This window comes from Mytilus californianus, unplaced genomic scaffold, assembly GCF_021869535.1.
Source record: "Mytilus californianus isolate M0D057914Y unplaced genomic scaffold, xbMytCali1.0.p SCAF_14, whole genome shotgun sequence".
Classification (NCBI taxonomy): Eukaryota; Metazoa; Mollusca; class Bivalvia; order Mytilida; family Mytilidae; genus Mytilus; species Mytilus californianus.
This window is the reverse complement of record NW_026262626.1, coordinates 12,883,183-12,910,346: the sequence shown is the minus strand read 5'-3', so window position 1 is coordinate 12,910,346 and position 27,164 is coordinate 12,883,183. Positions and strand designations below refer to the sequence as shown.

Genomic DNA, 27,164 nt, shown 5'->3' with positions numbered 1-27,164 from the left:
ATCGAACTCTTGCAAATCGCTCAGAACTGCAAAATTCATAATGAGAAATACGAGCTGTTCTGTAGAAAACATGATTGTCCATGCTGTAAGAAATGTTTAAAATCTCACAACGATTGTAAAGGTGTAACCGACATTAATGAAATAATAAAAAACGTCAAAACTTCAAATGCTTTTACTGAAATAGAACAAACCCTGCTGGAAGTCGTCAAGAATATTAAAGGCCTAAGCTATAACAGGACAGAAAATTTATAATCTCTAGAGACCAACAAAAAATAAATTGAAGCAGAAATACAACAAAAGGGATAAACGTGAGTCACCACCTTTATAAACTTCAGGATGACTTGATTAAAGAATTAATGAGAATTGAACAAAAAGAAAACAGCAAAATAGAAAAATTGTTGACAAATCTGAAAAAGAAGGAAAAAGAGATCACTGAAGTACAAGAAAATATTGATAGTACCAAACAGCATGCATCGGAACTTCAAACATTTTCAACCATGAAAGATATCGAAAAATATATTGCAGGCGAAGAAAGAATGTATTCAATCAATTACCACAAGTGACACCACAAATCAAGTCAATATTTCAAGTCAGCATATCAAGTCTTTACAGCAAATCGCAGCCAAAATAAAGAGGTTTGGGGAAATTAATGTCAGCTCTGACCCATGTGATGTTTCTATTCAGAAACGGAAGGACTGACAAGCCCAAATTATGGTAGTTCTTTCAAACAGAAATATTGAAAATTTGACACTGACATTACGGAAACGTATCAATACAAAGTTGTTAGGTGTCTATGGTTGTTCACTGCTTCCTTGTGATAGGGTGGTATTCTCCTGGTATAGTGAGAATAAATTAACAGTACTCAAGTCTGATGAAAATGTTATGTTGCGTCCATTAGGTATATCTGTAGACAATGATGGTAACGTGTATGTAACGGGAAATCATACTCACAATGTGGTCGTCATTTCTCCCGATGGAAAACGCTACAGAAAACTCTTATCAAGTAAAGATGGACAGAGATATACATGGACTCTGCATTATGACACATCTACCAATGAATTATTAGTTGCTACTGCATCATATGAAGCGTTTTTATATGGTGTGAAATGATACGAAATAAAGGTTGACTTTTCCAAATCCGACCGACATTTTTTAACAATTTGTTGATCTTGATTACTATCATTATTTTACATGAATTGTTTTAATTTAGCGTGATCTGATTTTGTTCAAAAATTTCAAATATGTCAATCAATGATCTGTTTACCCTTCCAGAGCTGATGATATTACCTGCGGTTTTTTGCGGGGTTCATGTTGCCTAGTCTTATTTTGTATGTTGTTTTTTGTTAACTTTTTGTCGTTTTGTCATTTCGTTGTCATTTCTCTGTAATATCTTCTGTCCCTCTTTTTGAGACCGTTATAAATATGTTCATTCTTTTCGGTATCAATATTCAATATGTGATGGAAAAGTCGTTATACGTATACCTCACTTTTTCAACAAAAACAAGATTGGTTCGATTGAGATAAAAACAGGATCAGGGTACGTGATATCAAAAAAAGAAACAGACAAAAATCAAAGGAACATCTATTTTATTGCGTTTCGTCATCTCAAAAGTCACAGTGCAGCCTTCGGCATGATCAGTAAACAAATATCACCTCACTGCAAGTTTAAGACGACTTGAGCGGAATTATTTGAAAAAATAATTCGGATAGTCTTTATAAGATGTAACACTCCAAAATTGGGCCCAGTAGAATGAACATACCGGAGAGAAGTGCGTTTATAAAAAAAATAGCTTCTACTCATTGATGTAAATATCACATGTAAAATGAAGATGTAGAATATATTTTGGTAATTTGATATTAAAAGAAAGGTGAAGTACAGGTGATCCTTGTAGAACACTTTTTGACCGGTAATTTTGAATAATAGAAAAATGTATGAATGAATTCTGAAATTGAGGACATATATTGCCTGTTTCTTAGATAGCATAAAACAACCAAATTATAATGCAAAGTCACACTTATATTTCCAAGAAAGCAATAAAATATTTATAAAACGTATACGAATATTTTTTGAATTTTTGTTGGATACATTGACAGATGACATGCACAGAGAAAAATCAAACTATGAAAATATCAACCAGATCTAATTCTGGTCACTAGTTTACATAATATAAAAAAGAAGGTGTGGTATGATTGCCAATGAGACAACTCTTTACAAGAGACCAAACGTCACCGTACGGCCTTCAACAATGAGCAAAGCCAATGCCGCACAGTCAGCTATAAAAGGCCCCAAAATGACAAATGTTAAACAATTCAAACAAGAAAACTGACGGCCTAATTAATGTTAAAAAAAGTCATGTTTAAGTTCACAGTCTAATAATGTTGTGTGCTATGAAGGATTGAAGGTGCGGGATATACGTGAATGAGACGAGAACCCGACGACAAGATACATAAACAGACAGTGAAAGAAGATGGCAGTAAGTAAGACAACAATCCATCAACAAAATTGGCGTAAATACATTTATTTATTAGTAATAGAAGGTGTAAAGTATACGTATTTTAGACAGCAGCAGCACACAGTTTACTATGAATAATAAAAGGTATAACATATACGTATTTTCGACAGCAACACATCGACAACATACATCAAAAGACTGGTCAATATAATTTAAAAATGTCTGGTATACGTATATAAGACAACAACCTATCGACAAAATAATCTAAGGACAGTTCCACATAAATAAAAGAAAATGTCATAGTAGAATATACGTATATGAGACAACAACCCGATAAAAAAATCAAGACAGTGCGATTTGAAGAAACGAAGATGTCTGTTACATGTATTTAAGACGGCAACCCATCGACAAAATAAATACAAAAAAAGTTGAATTTGAATACAGTGGCGGATCCAGAGGGGGGCGTAGAGGGCGTACGCCCCCCCTTTGCATGAACTTTTTTTTTTTTTTTTTGTAAAATGATTAATCAGACTAGACTTCGTGAACTTTGCCATTACCCGGCCGTGTATTTAATTTTTATGCGACAATTCTTTACTTATAAAGATATTTTTCGCTCGTATTTACTGTAATATATTATTGATTATGTCAAAGTCATGTGATTCGCTACGGTGGAGTTGATCAGTACGTCGAAAAAAACCTCACTCAGTCATTTTGAAATTTAAATTACAGTAACACATTGCTAACGGCGGAGGATGACAAGCATGACTCTTTCAAAGCGACAAAGGATCGAACAAGAACCACGTATTGACTTCTATTTCACAATTCCACTCAACAGAAAGTAATACTCTATTACACTCTCATGAAAAAAAAGTTCCACAGCAATATTATTTACCTACAAAAATATGTTTAACCCCAGACGCCCCAGCCAATTAATAACATTGCTGAATAGTGATCCCCAGTCAGTAAGCTCTAGATAGATTTAAAGTCTAAGGTACGGACCATTTGATTTGATAGGGCAGTCTGAGATATTTTAGAGAAAAAAATCTGACCCTGATTTTTGCCTTAAACAAAAATTCTGGCCGTATCTGTATTGAAAACAATTCTCGTGTCCCCTTTTTGCTATCAGAAAAAAAAATCCAACAGAATTATTCAGCATTAAATGAACATGGTGAATAAAAAAACGGGCGTAAATTTTTTTTGGGTTTTTGCATGTAAATCCCATATCTGACCGAAATGTCTGTTTCGCCGAACTGATATACTGAATACTTTTTTCAAGGCCCAACAGCAACCTGCCTGCTGGGTGTGGCCTTTATGTCTCCATTTGTCGACCGTCATTCACAACTTCGTTGTCATTTGATTTTCAGACTCATTCGTAGCCTTTGGTTGATTTGGGACCCCTCACTTCCCTTGTTGGGTGAACATTTCAACCAAACATTTGGATAAAAAATGCTTGTTGGTCTTTGTTCGTGTCGGTCGTATTATAAACTTCATTGAATAGCCGCATATCATCATACATGTTTACAAAAAGAAATCTGTGAGGTTATGCTAACTAACCATACAACAAACGAGAATTTTCCATGTCCATTTTTTACTGACAAATCCCACATCAAATATATTAGTTGTACATAGCTTTGGATCCATTCAGTCATTTTATAATAGACAATTAATGGGGAGAATGCGGCATCAAAAATGTCCAACCCTAGCTTACACTTTAACTATAAAATATACATGCCCCACGTCAGGAACCGTTAAAAATGTGCATTTTACACTTATGTTTTTTAGCCCAAAAAAGGGCTAAAAAAATTTTCGCCTCGCTCCGCTCGGCGAACTTAAAATACTACGCCCCCCCTTTCCAAAATCCTGGATCCGCCCCTGGAATATAAGAAGATGTAGGATGGACTTATATGAGACAGCAACTCATCTATAAAATAAACATATCGACAGTTCAATACTAACAAAAGAAAATTTTGACTTACCTGATACAAAATAAATCAAGAGAAAGGTCAATATAATAATAAGCGGGTTGACGTAAATTAAGTAACCCATGGACAAAGTAAACAAAAACAGATAAATATGAATGAAAAAAAATGCCGGCTATGATACATGAGACAGCAGCCCATCGACATAAATAACGTAAAGACATTTCAACATGAATATAAGAGGATGCCAGGTATAAGTATACAAGACAGCAATCCATCGACAAAGATAACAAAAAGACATTTCAATATAAATAAAAGAGGATATCGGGTATACGTGTATGAGACAGAAAACAATCTACAACATTACTCAAAATACATTTCTAAAGAATATGTTTGGTATACGTATACCAGTATAAGACAGCTACCCATCGACAAAATGTAACTTATGACGATTCAATTTCATTAAAAAGGTTGTAGGGGTATACTTATGTGAGACAGCAACCCATCAACAAAAAAAAAGACAGTTATGTAGTTTAATATGAATGAAAGAATATGCCGGATATAGGTATATGAGACAAGAACACATTGACGAAATTAAAAAATGAACAATTTAATATAGGTAAAAGAAGATATGAGGCAGAAACCCATCAAAAATATTAACGCAAAGATATTTCAATATATATAAAAGACGACGTCGGGTATACGGATATTAGACAGCAACCCTTAAAAAAATTAACAAACATATAGCTACATTTTGTAGATGTGTCGGGTATACGTTTTTTGGAACAACTACAACCCATCGACAACACTAACATTAAAACAGTTCAGATCTAAGAAAAAAGATGTCGGGTACACGTAAATCCGAAGACAGTGCAATAAAATATCGGGTAAACATATATGATATGTTTATAGTTTAGTATGACGTCCATTTTCACTGAACTGGTATACATTTATATTTATGGGCCAGCTGAGGCCCACCCCGGGTACGGGATTTTCTAGCTGCGTTGAAGACCCATTAGTGGCCTTCGGCTGTTATTTACTCTTTGTTCGGGTTGTCTTTGACATATTCCCCATTTCCATTCTCAATTTTATGAGACAGCAACGCATCGACAAAATAAAGCAAAGGACAGTTCAATATGAACAAAAGACGATGTCAAGTATATGTATGTTAAACTGCATTCCATCAAAAAAATTTACCTAAGACTTTTCAATATGAATAAAAGAAAATATGGGTATTCACATATGAAATAGCAACCTACATGTATCAACAAAATAAATCAAAAGACAGTTCAATATGAATACAAGTTGTCTGATATACCTTTATTAGACAAATATCCTACGTAAAATATATGAAAAAAACTAGTGCAGTATGAATAAACAAAGATATGAGGTACACATATATGAAATAACAAGACCTCGACAAAAACATGAAGACTGTTCAATATGAATAATAAAAGATGTTGGTTATACATATATATTAGACAGTAATCCAATGTCAAAATCATAAAAAGAATCAAAACGAATCAAAGGCGTTGTATGATTGTCCATAAGGAGATGTGGTATGACTGTCAATACAGAAATGTTGTATGATTGTCAATCACCATACGTGGTATGATTTTTTAAATAAGGTGATATGGTATGATCTTCAGTTATTAAAGAGATGTGCATGTGATGTCAGTAAAGGGATGTGGTAACATTGTCAATAAGGAGACGGGGTATGATTGTCAACAACATGACAAAGGGATGTGGTATGATTGTCAACAAACATGACGGAGGGATGTGGTATAATTGTCAATAAGGAGATGTGGTATGATTGTCAACAAACATGACAAAGGGATGTGGTATGATTGTCAATAAGAGATGTAGTATGATTGTCAATAACAAGATGTGGTATAATTGTCAATAAGGAGATGTGGTGTGATGGTCAATAAGGAGATGTAGTATGATTGTCAATAAGGAGATGTGGTATGATTGTCAATAAGGAGATGTAGTATGATTGTCAAAAAGGAAATGTGGTATGATTGGCAATAAGGGTCAATAAAGAGATGTAGTATGATTGTCAAAAAGGGGATGTGGTATGATTGGCAATAAGGAGATGTAGTATGATTGTCAATAAGGAGATGTAGTATGATTGTCAAAAAGGAGATGTGGTATGATTGGCAATAAGGAGATGTAGTATGATTGTCAAAAAGGAGATGTAGTATGATTGTCAAAAAGGAGATGTGGAATGATTGTCAATAAGGATATGTAGTATGATTGTCAATAAGGAGATGTGGTATGATTGTCAATAAGGAGATGTGGTATGATTGTCAATAAGGAGATGTGGTATGATTGTCAATAAGGAGATGTGGTATGATTGTCAATAAGGAGATGTAGTATGATTGTCAATAAGGAAAGGTGGTACGATTGTCAATAAGGAATAAATGTCAAGGATTTCGTTACCATAAATTATTTAAAACTTTTACTCAATTATTTCATATATACAAAGATTTGATTAGTAAATTTGGCTATACCTGTATTTAACATCCTAAATTTTACGGTTAATTTTGTACTGAAAGCTCGGAAATCACTATGTGTAAGGGTTATCTTACCAATGTTGTAATTAGATCTTTGAATACAGTTAACATTGGCACAAATATCGATTTTGTCATCAGCAAATTAAAACATAACTTAATTGTATTCTTTTCAAACGGGATGTATAATTTTTTCTATATAGTGGTTTGATAACTCCGAACTATCCTACTGCCTGTCGATACTTTTATGTTTGGCATTGCACAAGTCATGTCTTCTTCGACTGTCCATAACGTTAAAATACTAAATCCCTGGGATGTGTTTTAGTTGATTTAAGTCTCTAATGCATAATTTTTTATTATTAATTGTTTTTGGCTTTTAACTAGCTTTCAGTAACAGCTAGTACTCTCAAATCGTACTTTCTTGTTTATTTGACCTGTAGATACAATTTGTAATGCTGTTTTGTTATTTAATGTTTACTAATTTAGTGTTATATTTCGTTTCTCCTTTTTTTAAATATATACCCGCTTTGATAAGTGTTTGAAATTACTATAAATTTTCTTTTCTGTTCTCGTACTATGAACAACAAAATTATTTATACTGTATACCTTACAACTAAATAATTTTCATTTACCTGTGTAAATTATTCTATTTGGCGGCATTTTGTTCAAGGTTATGGTTCTCTTTCTGAAATTGTTTAACATATCATTAGTATTTTGAATTTATAAGAGATCCGAGTAAGTGTGTGTTTCAATTTCTTTTGGTTTGAATTTCGTTTTTTAATTCATTAGATATAATTTGCTAATTTACCTTGACGAACTTTGTAAATGGAATGAACAAAAACAAAACAAAAGAAAATTTGACACTTGAAGTTAGCAAAGCGTTAAATAATTTGTATATTCTACTTTATATCCATATATATTGAAAGACTTGCTCTGTCTTTTTAAGTTGTAACTGTTTTCGGTGAGTTATCTTTTATTTCATTTTTTAGATTCAAGAAACACATATTCCTTGTGCTTTAAATAGCCTAATAATAATCTTTAGAAAAGTATTGATTATTCTACATGTATCAAATTGTAGACATTTTTCGTATATTTTTTTTTCATTTGTTTCTTTCTTTTTGTTGTATAAAATTTGAGGGACTAATGTAAATAATAGTAAAGAATAGTCCCCATTAGTTTGTTTTATTCCACATGACTAGGTAATCTTGATTTATTGACATTGGTGATGTTCTATATTTCCCGAAGTTCATGTTTAACCTTTCCCTAACTCCAATCCTGCTTGAGGGTCTGTTTGGCGGTCCATATTTTTTTTGGAAAAATGGGCAAACAATTAAAAGAATAGAGAAAAATGACAAAATAAATTAAGGACCCCCATACAGACCCTCAAGCAGGATGGGAGTCTTTAATTTTTTATGTCTTTTTCCTCTATTCTTTTAAAAAAAAAATGGTTTGCCCATTTTGTTCTATTCTTTATATTTCATCACCCCATTATTCTCTATTTTCGATTTTTGTTGTTGTTTTTTCTGTTCATTTCACCCTTTATCTTCTATTCTGCATATCAAAACCCCATGAAGTCCCTCATGATAGTATTCAACACTTGTCCAATCACGATATTATCTATTCTCCTCATGATTAAAATAAATTATAACAACATATTATATTTTTGTCTGTTTGTCATAAGCAATTAGTTATTAGTTACATACATTTAGAATCTCTATCGAGAAATTTATTGCGCAATACGTATCTGGTACAGTAAAATTGGTACCATGCATGTCATTGCATGTTTTATGAATTACAAAATTATAATGTCACTAAGATTTCAACTCTTTAGTTTACCAAAGCTGGATATGATTATTCCTTCCATGTCCCTGTTTGTAATACAAATTTTTACGTTTAAAAAAAAATGACTATTTTGCTTTCGTTTTTTTATTGTTGGAAAACATTCAGCATGTTTAAGAGATTGTTATTATCTTTTATTTAATTTACTGTTTTAATTTAACATTTCAAATCGATAAACTCAAGTTCTGAGTTACAAGTGCATCTCATACATCGTCATTAACTAACAGCTAAATATTCAAATAAACTTCAGTTATTGTAATTGCCTGTTTAATTGCATTTTAATGCAAATACAGTAATCTGAGTTTTGGTAAGGGTCTTAGCTAAAGATTTAGGTTACATTTATCTAATTTGTTTTACATTGCTTTGATATTGTTTGTTTTTAATACCATTTACTGTACCTAATTTACTGCAGGAGTAATAAACTTTTAGCCACGGCGTTGTGAGTTTATTTTCGACTCAAGAGTTTGAATGCCCCTTTGGTATTTTTTGCCTCTCTTTTAGTCAAATACTATCGTTTATCATTTCATGCTGAAAAATGTGTTTCGGGGAAATTGTACCTCATTTATAGAAACTCTTTGCTTTGAACAGTAAGAAGGCCTTAAACAATAGGATAATCCCTGACTTAGAACATGAATTACATTCCTTCTTCACAATCAATTTCTACAATTGCATTAGTCGAAAGCACTTTGTAATATCATTATCCTAGTCAAAGTTGAAATGAGCTCATACTAAATTAACATATACAGGAAAGTGACAGCTGAGGGATTATTGTATACTTGTATACAAAAGTGACTGTTCATGGGTTTTAGTGTTTTACAGAAGTTTCATATAAGCCATTTCACTTTTCTACTCAATTCGAACTATCTTTTTCACTAACTGCTATTCAAGTGGGACAGGTAACGTTATATTCATACATGTATCATTGATTTGACGGAAGCAGTTGTTATAGTCATCAAATATTTCAAATTGTTCATAAATTTTAATTCTATGGCTGACGAAAGAAAAGCGCCATGAACCCATCTAATCAATCGATTGATGTCTTTTTTCTACATTTTTGTCGAATGCCATGGTTAGCATTGTGTGAGCAAATAATGTTATTTTCTAGATAAATTTATAGCATATTACGTTGAAATGAAAACGTCAACGGTATATTATAATGGACGTCAGATCTTACCGAAACTAAACTGATTTCGGCACAAAAGTCAATATCGGTAAATATGTAATTATTAAAATGTGAAATTTTCAAATTTACATTTTAAATGCTTTAATGTCTTTAAACAATATATTATAGGACAATTGTAACGTTCCTTGTATTTTCACGATATATATATATATATAGACAGTTGCAACGTTTATTGTCTTTTAAACAATATACTGTCAGACAGTTGCAATGTATATTGTCTTTTATCATATACTTATAGAAAATAAAGGTATAATTGTACTCCATGATAAAACTAATTTGTACATATATTGGCCCGAGAACACAGTTATTTCGTAGTGCATTTCTTTTAGACAATAAATTCAAATTAAAAAAATCGCACCTGCTCTATCTCAAAAAGATTTTTACAGTGTAGTGTACTACTATTGATACAAATAATATCAAAATTATAGAAACTTCTACCAGCTCTAACTCAAAATATTGACAATTCTGTGTTAAGGGGGGCTAAAATTCAGTTTGACAGCTTCAGACATTCTAATTTTTGACCTTTTTTAACTGGACCAAATCACTACTTAACATAAAGATTCAGCACCCAAATTTTTTTAACATGTAATTTCATCCCCTTACTTAATATTTCATGCATAAAATATCAAGAAATAAATTGGGAAAGTGTATCAAAAAAAAAAATGCAAGTTATACACTGTTCACACTAGGGACTATATTCGTTGAGACAACGAAAACCAAAGGACGATAACTGTGTCCTTGGACCTATTTATTCATTAAATTTGAAGAATTGCTTTAGCCGTGTGATATGACTTTTGTTATCAACTGCTTCCGGTTTATATCAACTGCTTCCGTTTTATATCAACTGCTTCCGGTTATTAGCGCATGCTTTTCTGTAACGTTATCGCATGACAATTTGACGTCATTCGGCAAATTCCGGAAAATACATCTCAATGGTACGTATTTTGTGTAAAACATAACAAAGTTGGATGAAACAAATATTAGATATCAAGAAAATTTATTATTAAAAAATGCAAAACAAATATTACAACAAATGCATTTTTTCAAAGTTTTAAAAATAGTTTTTGTCTGTATGTCTTCTGCTGAAGTATATGATAAAAAGAACATAACATGTAATTTTTCATATCAGACAATTTATCAGCCCATGGTCAAAATCATCCCTCGAGCCTCTCGGCTCTTGGGCTGTCATTATGACCTAGGTCTGATAAGGAGTCTGATATGAAAAATGTCATGTTATAATCTATATTTAACAATATATTGTAAGACAGTTGCAATGTTTATTGGTTTTTAACATTATATCATTAGAAAGTTGCAACGTTTATTGTCTTTTAACAGTCCCAACGGTTATTGTCTTAACTATATATCGTCAGACGGTTGCAACGTTTATTGTCTTTTAACAAAATGTTGTCGCACACTTGCAACGTTGGTAGTCTTTGAACAATATAGTGTCAGAAAGTTGCAACGTTTAGTGTCTTTTTAACAATATATTGTCAGACAGATGCAACGTTTTTTGTCTTTTAACATTATATTGTTAGAAAGTTGCAACACTTATTGTCTTTTAACAATATATCGACAGACAGTTGCAACATTTATTGTCTTTTAACAATATATCGACAGACAGTTGCAACGTTTATTGATTTTTAACAATATATTGTCACACAGTTGCAACGTTCAATTTATCAACTAACAATCGCACGATATCAATATCAAATGCAATCTTTGTTTTTATCAGAAACGAATAAATTATTTCATCAACCATTAGATTTATCAATGACAGTTTTCATGTCAGATTTATAATCTGTCCTTAGTAATGAGTATAGCCAAAAACGCAGAAGGCTCGAAAACTGATATAGTCCGCTGAAATCTTTTTTTCTGTTTCCTGATATTTATCTCTCATTCTAATGTGTTTCATTTTTTCATTGAAATCGTAAACGTCGTATACATTCATTTTCTGAATTTGACCGAGTGACAACAAATTGCCAAAATACAACGATACGAACATAGATGCGAAAACACCCGACGGCAGTAAATATATAGATATGATGTGGTTTGATTGAAGAAAGAAAAGTAGGAAGGATCTTGACTAATCATATCGACCCAATGCAAAACGTTAAAAGACATATTGCATCTATGTATAAGTATTAGCAATTACTGAAATCAATTTCAAAACCAAGTACAATATAATACATATTTGTTTCTCGGACCTATATTTCAATCAGTACACATCCAACGGATTAGGAGAAAGACATTAAAAATAGTATAAGGAAAATAAATTTTCTATTTACCCCGCTAGGTATCATTTCGGAAATACTGTATTCAAGTAGACTTATTAATCATAATTTACTGTTACGCCATATTATAGAATTGGTAATCTAGCCAAAAAAAAAAATAATTAGCTTAATCTATAAACATTTTGGCTTAATCATGTTAATAGGTTTGACAAGAAATAACTGTCAAGAGTTTAAACTACAAACGAAATAGGTGAATGTTTGAAAATGTTAACATAGCAACCATTAGGGTAATGAATTAGTAGTTTTGTTACCATTACTCAGAAAAATATACACAATATTTTTTTTTTTAAATTCCCATTATAATCAAAATCGATCGTTTTTTGTTAATACTCTTGTTTAATTAACTTATATGGACAAAACGTTATACTGGTGTCAAATTACAATTGTTACAATAGTTAAGTTTTAAATGCTATAGTTCGATTAAACAATGTGTTGATATCCAATTGCATGATTCAATTCATTTAATAACAATCACGAAATATACATATGAAATGTTTTGTTTGTTAAAGACTTAAGTGAGCCAATTTAAAGACAATTTAAACGGATTTTTACTTTGACATAAGACACCGACCTTTTATTTTTTGTGTGTGTCTTTGTCGTGTTTTTATACGCCCGTTTACGGGACGTATTATGGTATGCCGTTGTCCGTCTGTCCGTCTGTCCGTCCGTCGTCAACATGTCGGACATTAACCTAAAAACGCTTTATATAGATATAAGAAGATGAGGTATGAGTGCCAATGAGACAACTCTCCATCCAAGTAAAAATTTATTACAGTAAATTTATAAAAGTAAACCATTAAAAAAAGTAACCAATTTGCATAAAACTTTGGTGAAATGTTTATTTCTATTGACGTGAGCTCCCTTTCGTTTTTTATAAATTTTAGAATTGACGTTTCCGAGTTATGGGGTTTTATTCATTAAAAAAGGGGGGATTTTCCAGTTTTCAGACAATAACTCAAGAATGCTTTCACCAACTTGCAAGAAATTATGGTGAATTGTTTATATCTATTGACATGAGCTCCGTGTCGATTTTTATATATTTTAGATTTTACGTTTCCGAGTCACAGGGTTTTATTCATGAAAAAGGGAGATTTTCCAGTTTTCGGACAAAAAAATCAAAAATGCTTTCAGCAGTTCTTATGACACTTTGGTGAATTGTTTATATCTATTGATGTAAGCTCCGTTTAGAATTTTATAAATTTTTCATTTATCATTTCTGAGTTATGGGGTTTTATTCATTAAAAAAGGGGGGATTTTCCAGTTTTCGGACAATAACTTCAGCAGTTCTTATGAAACTTTGGTGAATTGTTTATATCTATTAATGTAAGCTCCGTTTAGAATTTTATAAATTTTTCATTTATCATTTCTGAGTTATGGGGTTTTATTCATTAAAAAAGGGGGGATTTTCCTGTTTTCGGACAATAACTTCAGCAGTTCTTATGAAACTTTGGTGAATTGTTTATATCTATTAATGTAAGCTCCGTTTAGAATTTTATAAATTTTTCATTTATCATTTCTGAGTTATGGGGTTTTATTCATTAAAAAAGGGGGGATTTTCCTGTTTTCGGACAATAACTTCAGCAGTTCTTATGAAACTTTGGTGAATTGTTTATATCTATTGATGTAAGCTCCGTTTAGAATTTTATAAATTTTTCATTTATCATTTCTGAGTTATGGGGTTTTATTCATTAAAAAAGGGGAGATTTTCCAGTTTACGGACAATAACTCAAAAATTGTGTCAGTAATTCTCATGAAACTTTGGTGAATTGTTTATATCTATTGATGTAAGCTCCCTTTACATTTTCATAAATTTCTAATGTGACATTGAGAATTAATTGAACTTTAATTGTTTATAGTCTGACAACAGATTTACTAAGTATTGCACAACAGCACAGTGTATTGTACAACAGCAAGAAATCTTTAATTGAATATAAATTCAATTCATATAACCAATTTCAAGTTCTTTGACTATATTTATTCAGAAACCTATAATATGTCAAATATTTAATACAATCCAAATTCAGACCTGTATCAAGCTTGAATATTGTGTCAATTTTTGCCCCAACTGTTCAGGGTTGGACCTCTGCGAGCGTATCCAGCTGCGCTCAGCGAAGCAGTTTATTTTTGTTTTGTTTTACGTATAGAAGCTATTTCTTCACTGTTACGACCAGAAAAATCGACTTTTAATTGTAGCCAATAAAAGACACAAATCAATAATAAAATTTAACAAGATTTATTATACACTCGTTTACAAGAAGTATTATTCAAATAGAAATGTCAACTAAACTGTCAAAATATGAGTCCAATTTTTTTCCTTTCCTTTATCCGGAAATTTCACGGGCATCCACAGAATATTACGTCCAATAGGTCACAATTTAGTATGACGTTGTTATCAAATAAAAGTGTCAATCCAACTGCTGAGAATGTTGATGTCTCTCGATGTCTAAGTCTATCTAACTTTAGGGTCTGCATACTTGTATATATACTGAAACGGAAACTTCTAGATAACGGTAGATGTTTAAATTACGCATCTTTTGTTATGATCATTCTGGAAACGTTATGTAAGTTAAATAGAAAGTTCTAATCATTCCATGAGTATCAATGATTGTTCCAGTTATTTCTAAACTGCATAGTTGTAACACAAGGTGTATTATTTTGTACACAATGTAAAAATATATAATAGGCCACACAAAAAAAATTATGCCAACTAAATAAATATGATAGTTACAATATCATAACACCTCCCCCCTTAAAAAAGTTTGAGTGTAACAAAAACATTTCATGACTAATATGTACAAAAATACATAGTATATACACAGTGGTTTAATAAGTTCTAGATAAAGCATCTGCTATTACATTATCTTTACCTTTAATATGTTTTACAATACCATCATATTCCTGTAACAATAAACTCCATCTAGTCAATTTCTGGTTCTTGTTTCTTATTTTATGCATGGAGGTGAGAGGATTATGATCAGTATAAACAACAATAGGATGGACAGTGGGATTTAAATATACATCAAAATGTTGGAGTGCAGACAACAGTGCAAAACACTCTTTTTCAATAGTTGAATAATTTTTTCTGATGTTTATCTAATTTCTTAGAAAAATAAAGATATAGGTCTCTCGACCTCATCATCTGTCTCTTGATATAAAACAGCTCCAACGCCTACATCGCTTGCATCAACGGCAAGTTTAAATTGTTTTTCAAAGTCAGGAGTGATCAGAACTGGACTATTAATTAAAAGTGATTTGCTATTTTCAAAAGCGTTTTGACAATTTTCACTCAAGATGAATTTAGAATCTTTCCGTAAAAGATGAGTCAATGGTTGAACAACAGAAGCAATATTTGAACAGAATTTCCTGTAAAATCCAATCATGTCTTAATATCTCATAAGTTGTTTTTTATTTGTAGGAGGAGGAAATTTGGTAATTGCATCCACTTTAGCCATAATAGGTTTCACTTGGCCTTGGCCAACTGTATGCCCTAAATAACCAACAGTGGCCAGGTAAAATTCACTTTAACCAGGATTAACAGTCAAATTTGATTGTGATAATCTATCAAACGTATCATATAAATGTGTTAAATGCTCTTCCCATCTATCACTACATACAATAAGATCATCAATATAAGCATAACAGTCTAAATCTTTTATAACATTTTCGATCATTCTTTGAAATGTAGCTGGAGCATTTTTCATGCCAAACGGCATTACAGTATATTGAAAAAGGCCATCTGGTGTTACAAAAGCTGATATTTCTCGAGCTCTCTGTGTCAATTGGACTTGCCAGTAACCTTTCAATAAATCAAATTTGCTCACAAATTTTGCTTGTCCAATGTTATCAATGCAGTCGTCTATCCTTGGAATCGGATAGGAATCAGATTTTGAAACAGAATTTACTTTTCTAAATTCAGTTACGAAACGAAAGGTTTTATCTGGTTTGGGCACAAGGAGACAAGGAGAGCTCCATTCACTGTAACTCGTCTCAATACTGTCATTGTCAAGTATATATTTAATGTCTTGTCTCATAAATTCAAGTTTAAGTGGATTGAGCCGGTAAGGATGTTGCTTAATTGGAGAAGCATCACCTACATCGACATCATGACAAACAGCAGTGGTTTTGTTTGGCACATCTGGAAAAAGATTTTTAAAAGAAAATACCAAAGCTTTTAATTTTTCTCTACGATCAAAAGACAGATATGCAAGTTTTGAATCTAAATTTGACAAAATTTCTGATTTTTTCAATCTAACTGTCTCGTCCATAGTTTTAGAACTAAAAGGTGGTTCAATTATATCTGGTTTGGCATGATTGTTCTCCAATTAATCATGGCTAAAGTGGCAACTGGTTTACTCTCACCTTCATTAGTACGCTCAAAATTATGGTTTTAACATATTAATGTGACACACTCTTTTTTGTTTGCGCCGACCTGGAGTTTTTACAATATAATTCAAATCATTGATGTTACTCTCCATTGTATAAGGACCACAGTATTTAGCCTGGCAAAAATACAAGTACCTCATCACCAGGCTAAACAAATCTATCCCTGGCATCTTTATCATGCCATATTTTCATCTTATTCTGAACAGTTTTTAAATTGTTCTAAGCAATTTGACAAGCAGTATACATTTTTTCTTTAAATCTTGATACATAGTCTAGAAGATTCAAGTCAGTGTGTTCAGTAAGCCATATTTCCTTAATCAATTTTAAAGGTCCCCTTACAGTGTGACCAAATCAAACATTGATAAGGTTACAGAGATTTGGTTGCGTATTCAATATTTGGAAAGGTTTAGACTCTTTAAAGAATTCAAACTTAGAAATAAAAAATATGACCGTAATGCAAGTTTCGCGATTTTACAATGAATTTTCTACATCGACGTGTAATTCCTGGGATCGTCATATTTAAAGATTTGGAAGAGCCTAGATAATAAAAATTTCCACCTACCTAATGCAGAAAAAAATCCCACATTTAATCAAATTTGCAAATTAAAACAATTTCGAATTGTTCTCTATTCGTACAAAAAATCACCAGCAATTATTTTAAATTAAAAAATCATATAGTTCTTTTACCTGTATGCAATCGCAAAAAAATAATTTAAGTCTTTGATCTAGTTGCAAAAGACGAAAATGCTCCTTTAAACTGTAAATTACATGAAGATAGCCTAAGGGTAAAATACAAGTGTATATAATACCATAAAGTATTTAATCTTCATCCGTCCATGTATATACAAAACTCTGGATTATTTTTTACATTTGCCTGAGCAAAGACATATATACACATATGTGTATATATGTCTCTGACCTGAGAGATCATAAAAGACAAATCTAACAAGACTTTCAAAGGTGTTTGCGAAAAATGAAAAAAAAACAAAAAATAAAAGATTTTTTGTAGACGAGTAACAAATTGAATTAGGAAATTTGACCGAATGAATGAAATAAACTTTAAAAAAAATCAGTGCATATCCAGTTACGTAGATGAAAAAGAATAAGTATATTAATAATGAGTATGATGTCAATTTCATAAGTTCAAGGATTATACCTAGAAAACAACCTTAAACACGATTCGTGATTTCCCATGTATATAAATTAAAACTGATTTATTAATTTTTATCTATAAACTAAATTCCGAAATATACAGGCATGACTCTGGTCCTTGGCAGTTCAGCGAACAATATTACATGAAATGCACGATGATATTAATCAAAAACAAAGGTGAAAGATTCAAATTGTAAATTAAACCGCTGGACGTTAATTAGTAACCAATCAATAAACGACGATACAATACAAGCAATGTGTCTCTATCAATCATTTAATGACGATAAAGACTTTTGAATGTAAAAATATGATAGAAATATCTTTAATTTATTGTACCTACATACCTTTTTTTATCAAATGAAATTTTTTTTTTTCTATTAGTTATTAGCACCCGTCAGTTCGTTGCGATATTTCAGAGCTCTTTCACGAATTACGAAAAATAATAAAGATAAAATAAATGTTCCCATGGGAGAAATAAAAGTTCCCATGGGAAGAATAAAATATTTTTGTTATCTTGTAAAACAAGAAAGTCAGATTTGCCATTCTGGAAAAGCAAATTTGTCCCGCACAGTGTTCAAAAATCAATGTCGTTAAAAGTGTTGCTTTAAATGTATTTGGATGCCTTTTAAGCAGTTTGTAGGAAGTATCCAATGTTAATCGAAAGAAACATGATAAAGGTATTTAAAAGCTTAAATAAAATACTAGAATTAAAAATGCTTTCATCTGATATTGAACTAAAGATTTTGTCCTTAAAAGTAATATGTAGTTGCCATTATTTTAAAACGCTTATACTACAATCAAAAGACATGTCCAAGGTTAAAATAGGTGTCATAAATAAGTTTTACCACAAGTGTGTACAAAAGACAGTTGATTTAGCACCGTTTGAATCATAATAATATTATCATCTTGTGAAAAATCACCAGCACGGTATCAGGACCCACCAGCACAGAATCAGGACATGCATAATCTATAAAAATGTGCAATTTTAAGAGAGCGCTTCCACATTTTTACAAAGTTATTATGCCAAGCAGTTCTGGGTATAGTAAACGGACTCAATGAGCACTTTTGTTTGTTTTTTTTTCTGTTCCAGATGTTATGAAAATAAGCACTTTTTCGTTTATCATACTACAGCAGTGTAGACGGCTAATGTTTTGGTTCGTTGCTTTTGAACCAATAAGAAACACATTTGAAACATCTTACCTATTTATTTTCATCTGTTATTCAATAAATCGTCAAAAATCATCATTTTCGTCTTTGTTTACATTTTTGAACGATCACCAGCACCGATCATGACCGAATCACCAGCACAGAACGTTCTCTCGCAGGACAACCTTACCCACCCAAACAGAAAAAAAAAAATGAACAAATTGCTTTCAAATCGTATTCAAATCTCTTTCAAATTGTGATTCTGCGATTTGTTAGTATCATTTGCTTGCGATTCATTAAACAAATCATAAACAAATCCAAATTCCCAAAAACTGATTTCTTTGTGATTTCTTTCTATTGTATGATTTGTAAGCAATTTGTTTCTGTTTTTGTGTGATTTCTTCATGATTTGTTTACTTAGAATATCGTATGAAATGATTTGAAAGAGATTTGTTAACTTTGTTAGCTAGAATGGTGTGATTTCGTTATGATTTGTTAACTTTGAATATCATAAGAAATGATTTGAAAATGATTTGTTAACTTTGTTAGCTATCTTGGTGTGATTCATTGATGATTTGCTACAATGAATAAAATGTTAATGCATTCAAATTTTCTTTATTTATCTATCTCTCTGACTTCCGGTTGAGGTCAAATTCAAATTTCAAGTCAAATGCTGTTCAATATTAACTGAACAAAGAAGGTTGCAAGATGAGGAGTTTTTATTCAGTCTATGAAAGATGACGGTGGTAAGGAATCTCAGTTATTTATTTATAATTTCACATATTCAACTAATACTATTCAAACGTTAACTTTTAAAATCAGAAACTGTGCATTTCAGTATCTCGTTATAATCATAATAATTTTGTGCTGTAAGGATTAATTTTCAAAATAAAAATGTGTAAAAGATGTGTAAACAGATCAAAACATTCATTTCAAGACTAGCTTCCCGAGCCAGCAGACAAAATTCACTGGCAAGTTTAATGTTTTAATTGTTGTTTACTAACCAGGTCCCGGGCAAAATGGACAAAGCTATATTACAATGTAGCAGATTTGGACCAAGACTAAGACTCATCATCTATTTGACATCAATTGCTAAGTACACGTGGTTGCCTATGTTTTTTTTTGAAATTTCGTTAAAGTCAAATTCGGAAGAAAAGTAAGAGAAACCTACACAGAGGGAACAATTCGTCCCTCATTGCAATCAAATATAGTATTCCTTTTTACAATTAGAGGAGTAGCTATTAAAGGTAAAATGAAGACAACTGCGCTTCAAAGTTTGGGGGTTTCAGGGCCAGAACATATTTTTGATTTGGATGTAAATGATTTAATCTGTGAATTGCATGATGAGTGATGCCAATTTATGTACGAACGATTTGCTTGTGATTTGCTTGGGGTAGGAATATATGATTTACTTCTCATTTGTTAAAGATTTAAAAACAATTTGTTTATAATTTCTTCATAATTTGAAAACAATTTGTTAATGATTTGCTTGAGGTAGAAATATGATTTACTTCTGATTTGTTTAAGATTTGATAACAATTTCTTTACAATTTCTTTACGATTTGAAAACAATTTGTTTGTGATTTGCTTGAAGTAGGAAAGCAGTTACTTCTGATTTGTTAATGATTTCAAAACAATTTCTTGACAATTTGTTTATGATTTGCTTATGAATTATAAGCAATTTGTTCGTGATTTGTTATTGTGATTTGTTAGCTCATTTGCATGTGAAATTTTATCACTTTCAAATCACAAAGAAATCATACGATTTGTTTATCATTTGTTACCATGATTTGTTCCTCAATTTTTTTTGTTTGGGTACCGTGACTCTATTTATTTCTCATTTGCATGTAACGTAGTGTAGGAAAATAACAAAATCTAAACCGAAATCCTTATGCATCTAGGTCTGTTTGATTAAAAGTTTTTAAACAAGCTAATAACTAATTGTTGGAAGAGTTTACTTACTGTTTTCATATGGTTTGGTCTTTACGAATCTATTTCATGATTACTGACAGATTAAAAACATCAAATATATTAAACAAGAGGTTTTTGTACAGAACATTCATTGGTCAGTTACAAATTAGGTCTGTATCAGGTTTTGATTTACTCATTGATAAAATAAAAATCGTTATTTTAAAAAGTTGGAATTAAAAAATACTGCCATTTAATCGGCCCGTTTCCAATGCAATTTGGTAACTGTTACTTGTATATATCAGTCTGAGTACTGTTTTTAAAACTATTATCTCAGTTGAATATATTTAGACTCGTCCAATTCAGGGGAATTAGGCTTCTTCAAGTGTTTTTACGTACTTTTCTTATGTTTTTGATGGTTTTTAAGTCAGTTAAAATTCAATGATTAAGTTAATATTGACATTAAAAGACCTTCTCACAAAGAAGATGTCGGGTATACGTATATGGGACAGCAACCTTTCGTAAAGTTACCCAGCAGACAGTTGAATATAAATACAAAATGAGTCGGGTATACGTTTTTGAGACAACAACCCATCGATAAAACTAACTTGAAACAGTTCAATACATAGAAAACAAGATGTCGGGTATACGTATTTGAAAAAACAACCCGACGACAAAATGAATCCAAAGACAGTGCATTTTGAGCAAAAGAAGATATCGGGTAGACTTCTATGATACAGCAACTCATCAACAAAAAAAAAAACCAAAAGACATTTCAATATCAATAAAAGAAAATATCGGGTATACATATATGAGTCAGCAACGCAATGACAAAATAAAGCAAAAGACAATTCAATATGAATAAAAGATGTCTGATATACGTTTATGAGACATCAACCATACGAAAAAATAAATCAAAAGACAATTCAGTATAAATGAACAAAGATATGGGGTACACTTATTTGTGATAACAAGCCGTCGACAAATTCAACATGAAGACTATTCAATACGAATAAAAGAAGATGTTGGTTATATACGTATAGTAGACAGTAATCTAATGTCAAAATAATAAAAAAGAATCAAAACGAATAAAAGGCGTTGTATGATTGTCCATGATGAGATGTGGTATGATTGTCAATAAAAAAATGTGGTTACCTATTCAACACTGTAATTAAATCTTTGAATATTGTTTTTATTGGTATAAACATGGATTTGGTTATCAGTAAATTAAAACTATACTAAATATTACACATATTTAATTTCACGATACTACAATCTGTCGATACTTATAGTTTGGCATTGCATAAGGCCATATTTTTCTCTGACTGTTAATAACATCTTTACACTAAATCCATTGGATTTTGGATGTGTACTGATTGCTATTTTAGTCTTAGATACATGACTTTTTTTATTAGTTGTAATTTGCTTTGAACTAGATGTCAGTAACTGCGAGTACTCTCAGATCTGTACTTATTGTCTTTTTATTATTGGGATGCACAAGTACCCGTCCACGTCCACTTTGTGTTTTTGTTAGATATATTTCCGGATGAGTTAAGCCTTTTTCAACTGATTTTTATAGTCGTTATTATGTTGTACTGTTACACCACTGTCCCAGGTTAGGGGAGGGTTGAGCGCTCACAAACATGTTTAACCCTGCCACATTCTTTTTGTGCCTGTCTCAAGTCAGGAGCCTGTAGTTCAGTGGTAGTCGTTGGTTCATGTCTGTCATATTTGTTTTTCGTAAGCTGTTATGTTATAAATTAAGCTGTTAGTTTTCTCAATTGAATTGTTTCATATTTTTCATGTCGGGGCCTTTTATAGCCGACCACACGTTATGGGTTCTTCTAATTGTTGAAGGCCGTACGGTTGCCTATAATTGCTCACATCCATTTCATTTGAACTTTGGTGGATAGTTGTCTCATTTGCAATCATACCACATTTCCTTTTTTTATATTGTATGATAATAAAGAGATGTGGTATGATTGTCAATAAAGAGATGTTGTATGATTTTCAATAAGGAAATTTGGCATGTTTGTCAGGTCGAATGTCCTTAAAAATGGCCCCTTTTAGCGTTATGTAGTGTATAAGATAAAAATCACTGATACACTAAAATATTAATTATTATTACGAATCACAATATCACGGCTATCTTTTTAATATGCAAATGTAAGAATATAACATTAATGATAAAAAGAGACCATATTTTTTTTAAATGTTTACCATTAAAATTTTATAAACTTTTTTATTTCAGTAGTGTGGTTAACACGATTTTCACCGGTTTCCTTTAATTCCAGAGTAATAATTAAACGCTTCATTTGTGTTTATTTTGCATATAAATACACTTTAATATTTACTTTGTACAAAACAACTTTCATTTCAAACATTTCTTATTCGATTTACAATAAATTTTTAGTTTAGATAGGACACAACAATCCGTAACACAATTTATGTAATTCCGGAATTGCAGTCCGAGACGTTTATTTTTATTTAATCCTCTTTCCGTTCAGTTCTATCACTGTGCAAGCCAAATGTCGATTAGCATTTCACATTGAAATTGTTTATTTTATATCACTTTTAGTGTTTTTATCCGTCTTTACACTAGTTTTGTATATGCTTTATTGTTAATATCATTGTGTTTTGTTATTTTGAACACCCAGAGAGGTTATCGGTAGCACGGTAGTATTTGCATTCCGGAATTTAGGTTGCTCTTTTGTGTACCCTACCTAAGTCAATGTATTTGAACAGTGTGATTGGACAAAAAATACAGTATCAACTGAACATATTTTCCCAAACTGAGGGATGAATCAGGTGTAGAAAAATATGAAATAATTTTACATACAGGTGAAAATGAATTTTTGAGAATTTTTTTAAATTTTGTATTCACTGCATGATAAAAGACCTAAAAGCACTAGTGGCCTTAGGTTTTTAAAGATAGCAAAAAAAGTAAACGGTCATGATACATATTTAAATTCATTTCTGAAAATTATAATGAAAGTACTCCAGTAAACTGTGTACATAGAATTTTGGGCAGTGCTAGAAAGTGGTGAAAAGTTTAAAAAGGCTATCATTATCCCTTATGGGCCAGGAAATACTACCGTGCCACCTTAACTGGAATATATATGTTTACAGTTAATCAATAGAGGTCCTTTTTTCACCTATACAATTTGTAAGTTTATCAATAAAAAGTTGATTAAGGGCAACTAGAATAAAAACAGCCCTTAAATTCCACCCCTGGGAGTGAAAATTGCTGATTCAGCAAATTTTGCCTGATCTGTGGGTAATAATGTAAAAATTTACCTAGAAAGTAAAATTTGATTATTTTTTATGTAACTTGCAGTACATTTTTAATAATAAATGTTTGCTTTAACTTTTCACAGTGTCTGACACATGTGCAACAACTGGAATTTGAGACGCGACATATTTTAGTTGTCTGTACGTCCTATAATTTTCACCGAAATAAGTAAAGTGCATAATTTTTTATTTTTTTCCACACAAGTACAGCTATACTAGTTTTCTTTAAGTTTAATTTGTAGTTCTGTGGTAACATGGCACCAGTGTGAGCTTTTTTGGAACCAGTAAGTGGTTTAGGGGTCCTTACTTATTCATTTAGCCCTCATATTTAGCTGAAATAGAGATAGTATTAGGGGTTTCTTTACATTGACAAGACAATTATTTGGACAAAGAATGTGATTAAGATTGTGTATCAGCAAGATTAAATAGTTTATTCATTTTCCATGCAAATATGATGAATTGTTTTGATTTTCTGACCCTGAAATACACAATAAAGGTAAATTGATTATTTAAGGGGACATAATTTAACTTAATGCATACATGAGAAATAGACAAACAGGCATCTTAGAGATATATTCTAGTACATGTATTGTCAAAAAGACTTTAGAATAATAGTTAACTGCCATCTAAAGAATCTTGTTAAATTGCCTTCATGATCTGGAAATGCTTAAAGGAATGTAAGGCATGCTGTAAAATGTGGAATGGACTTTACTATCATTTTTCATGATTTGGTGCTTAAACTGTTTCTTTCAGTCAGATTAACTATAAATAGAGTTGGCAATCCAATAATTCCTCCTGAATCATCATGTTTTACTTCTGTGTTGATTTGAAACATCATATATTTGGGTTTTGTTCACTCCTTAAGTAAAAATGGCAAGATGAAAAAAAAGGTAAAATCTGCCAGCTGGGGTAGGGGTATAATCTTTAAATTTTTTGGGGTAAGGAATAAGTGCAGACTAGTATTCTTTATTGTAATATGTTTGCTAGTAAGAAGTCTATGCATCATAGGTGTTATGACTGGTTTCAAGTTTGTGATGTCTTGGTTAAGGTAGCACGGTAGTATTTGCATTCCGGAATTTAGGTTGCTCTTTTGTGTACCCTACCTAAGTCAATGTATTTGAACAGTGTGATTGGACAAAAAATACAGTATCAACTGAACATATTTTCCCAAACTGAGGGATGAATCAGGTGTAGAAAAATATGAAATAATTTTACATACAGGTGAAAATGAATTTTTGAGAATTTTTTTAAATTTTGTATTCACTGCATGATAAAAGACCTAAAAGCACTAGTGGCCTTAGGTTTTTAAAGATAGCAAAAAAAGTAAACGGTCATGATACATATTTAAATTCATTTCTGAAAATTATAATGAAAGTACTCCAGTAAACTGTGTACATAGAATTTTGGGCAGTGCTAGAAAGTGGTGAAAAGTTTAAAAAGGCTATCATTATCCCTTATGGGCCAGGAAATACTACCGTGCCACCTTAACTGGAATATATATGTTTACAGTTAATCAATAGAGGTCCTTTTTTCACCTATACAATTTGTAAGTTTATCAATAAAAAGTTGATTAAGGGCAACTAGAATAAAAACAGCCCTTAAATTCCACCCCTGGGAGTGAAAATTGCTGATTCAGCAAATTTTGCCTGATCTGTGGGTAATAATGTAAAAATTTACCTAGAAAGTAAAATTTGATTATTTTTTATGTAACTTGCAGTACATTTTTAATAATAAATGTTTGCTTTAACTTTTCACAGTGTCTGACACATGTGCAACAACTGGAATTTGAGACGCGACATATTTTAGTTGTCTGTACGTCCTATAATTTTCACCGAAATAAGTAAAGTGCATAATTTTTTATTTTTTTCCACACAAGTACAGCTATACTAGTTTTCTTTAAGTTTAATTTGTAGTTCTGTGGTAACATGGCACCAGTGTGAGCTTTTTTGGAACCAGTAAGTGGTTTAGGGGTCCTTACTTATTCATTTAGCCCTCATATTTAGCTGAAATAGAGATAGTATTAGGGGTTTCTTTACATTGACAAGACAATTATTTGGACAAAGAATGTGATTAAGATTGTGTATCAGCAAGATTAAATAGTTTATTCATTTTCCATGCAAATATGATGAATTGTTTTGATTTTCTGACCCTGAAATACACAATAAAGGTAAATTGATTATTTAAGGGGACATAATTTAACTTAATGCATACATGAGAAATAGACAAACAGGCATCTTAGAGATATATTCTAGTACATGTATTGTCAAAAAGACTTTAGAATAATAGTTAACTGCCATCTAAAGAATCTTGTTAAATTGCCTTCATGATCTGGAAATGCTTAAAGGAATGTAAGGCATGCTGTAAAATGTGGAATGGACTTTACTATCATTTTTCATGATTTGGTGCTTAAACTGTTTCTTTCAGTCAGATTAACTATAAATAGAGTTGGCAATCCAATAATTCCTCCTGAATCATCATGTTTTACTTCTGTGTTGATTTGAAACATCATATATTTGGGTTTTGTTCACTCCTTAAGTAAAAATGGCAAGATGAAAAAAAAGGTAAAATCTGCCAGCTGGGGTAGGGGTATAATCTTTAAATTTTTTGGGGTAAGGAATAAGTGCAGACTAGTATTCTTTATTGTAATATGTTTGCTAGTAAGAAGTCTATGCATCATAGGTGTTATGACTGGTTTCAAGTTTGTGATGTCTTGGTTAAGGTAGCACGGTAGTATTTGCATTCCGGAATTTAGGTTGCTCTTTTGTGTACCCTACCTAAGTCAATGTATTTGAACAGTGTGATTGGACAAAAAATACAGTATCAACTGAACATATTTTCCCAAACTGAGGGATGAATCAGGTGTAGAAAAATATGAAATAATTTTACATACAGGTGAAAATGAATTTTTGAGAATTTTTTTAAATTTTGTATTCACTGCATGATAAAAGACCTAAAAACACTAGTGGCCTTAGGTTTTTAAAGATAGCAAAAAAAGTAAACGGTCATGATACATATTTAAATTCATTTCTGAAAATTATAATGAAAGTACTCCAGTAAACTGTGTACATAGAATTTTGGGCAGTGCT

General features: G+C 31.4%; 1 protein-coding gene across 3 annotated transcripts in view; it reads left to right on the top strand.

The window, feature by feature from the left end:
* LOC127724219 (uncharacterized) overlaps positions 1–27,164 on the top strand; it is a 93,593-nt gene that overhangs the window by 55,921 nt on the left and 10,508 nt on the right. The window contains exon 1 of one of the 3 annotated variants that reach the window (XM_052231117.1): positions 11–121. The exons of the other annotated variants lie outside the window; for them this stretch is intronic. The gene's annotated coding sequence lies outside the window, so the exon portion shown is untranslated. Of the gene's footprint in view, positions 1–10; positions 122–27,164 lie in introns of those variants that run through there. 3 annotated transcript variants of the gene reach the window in all.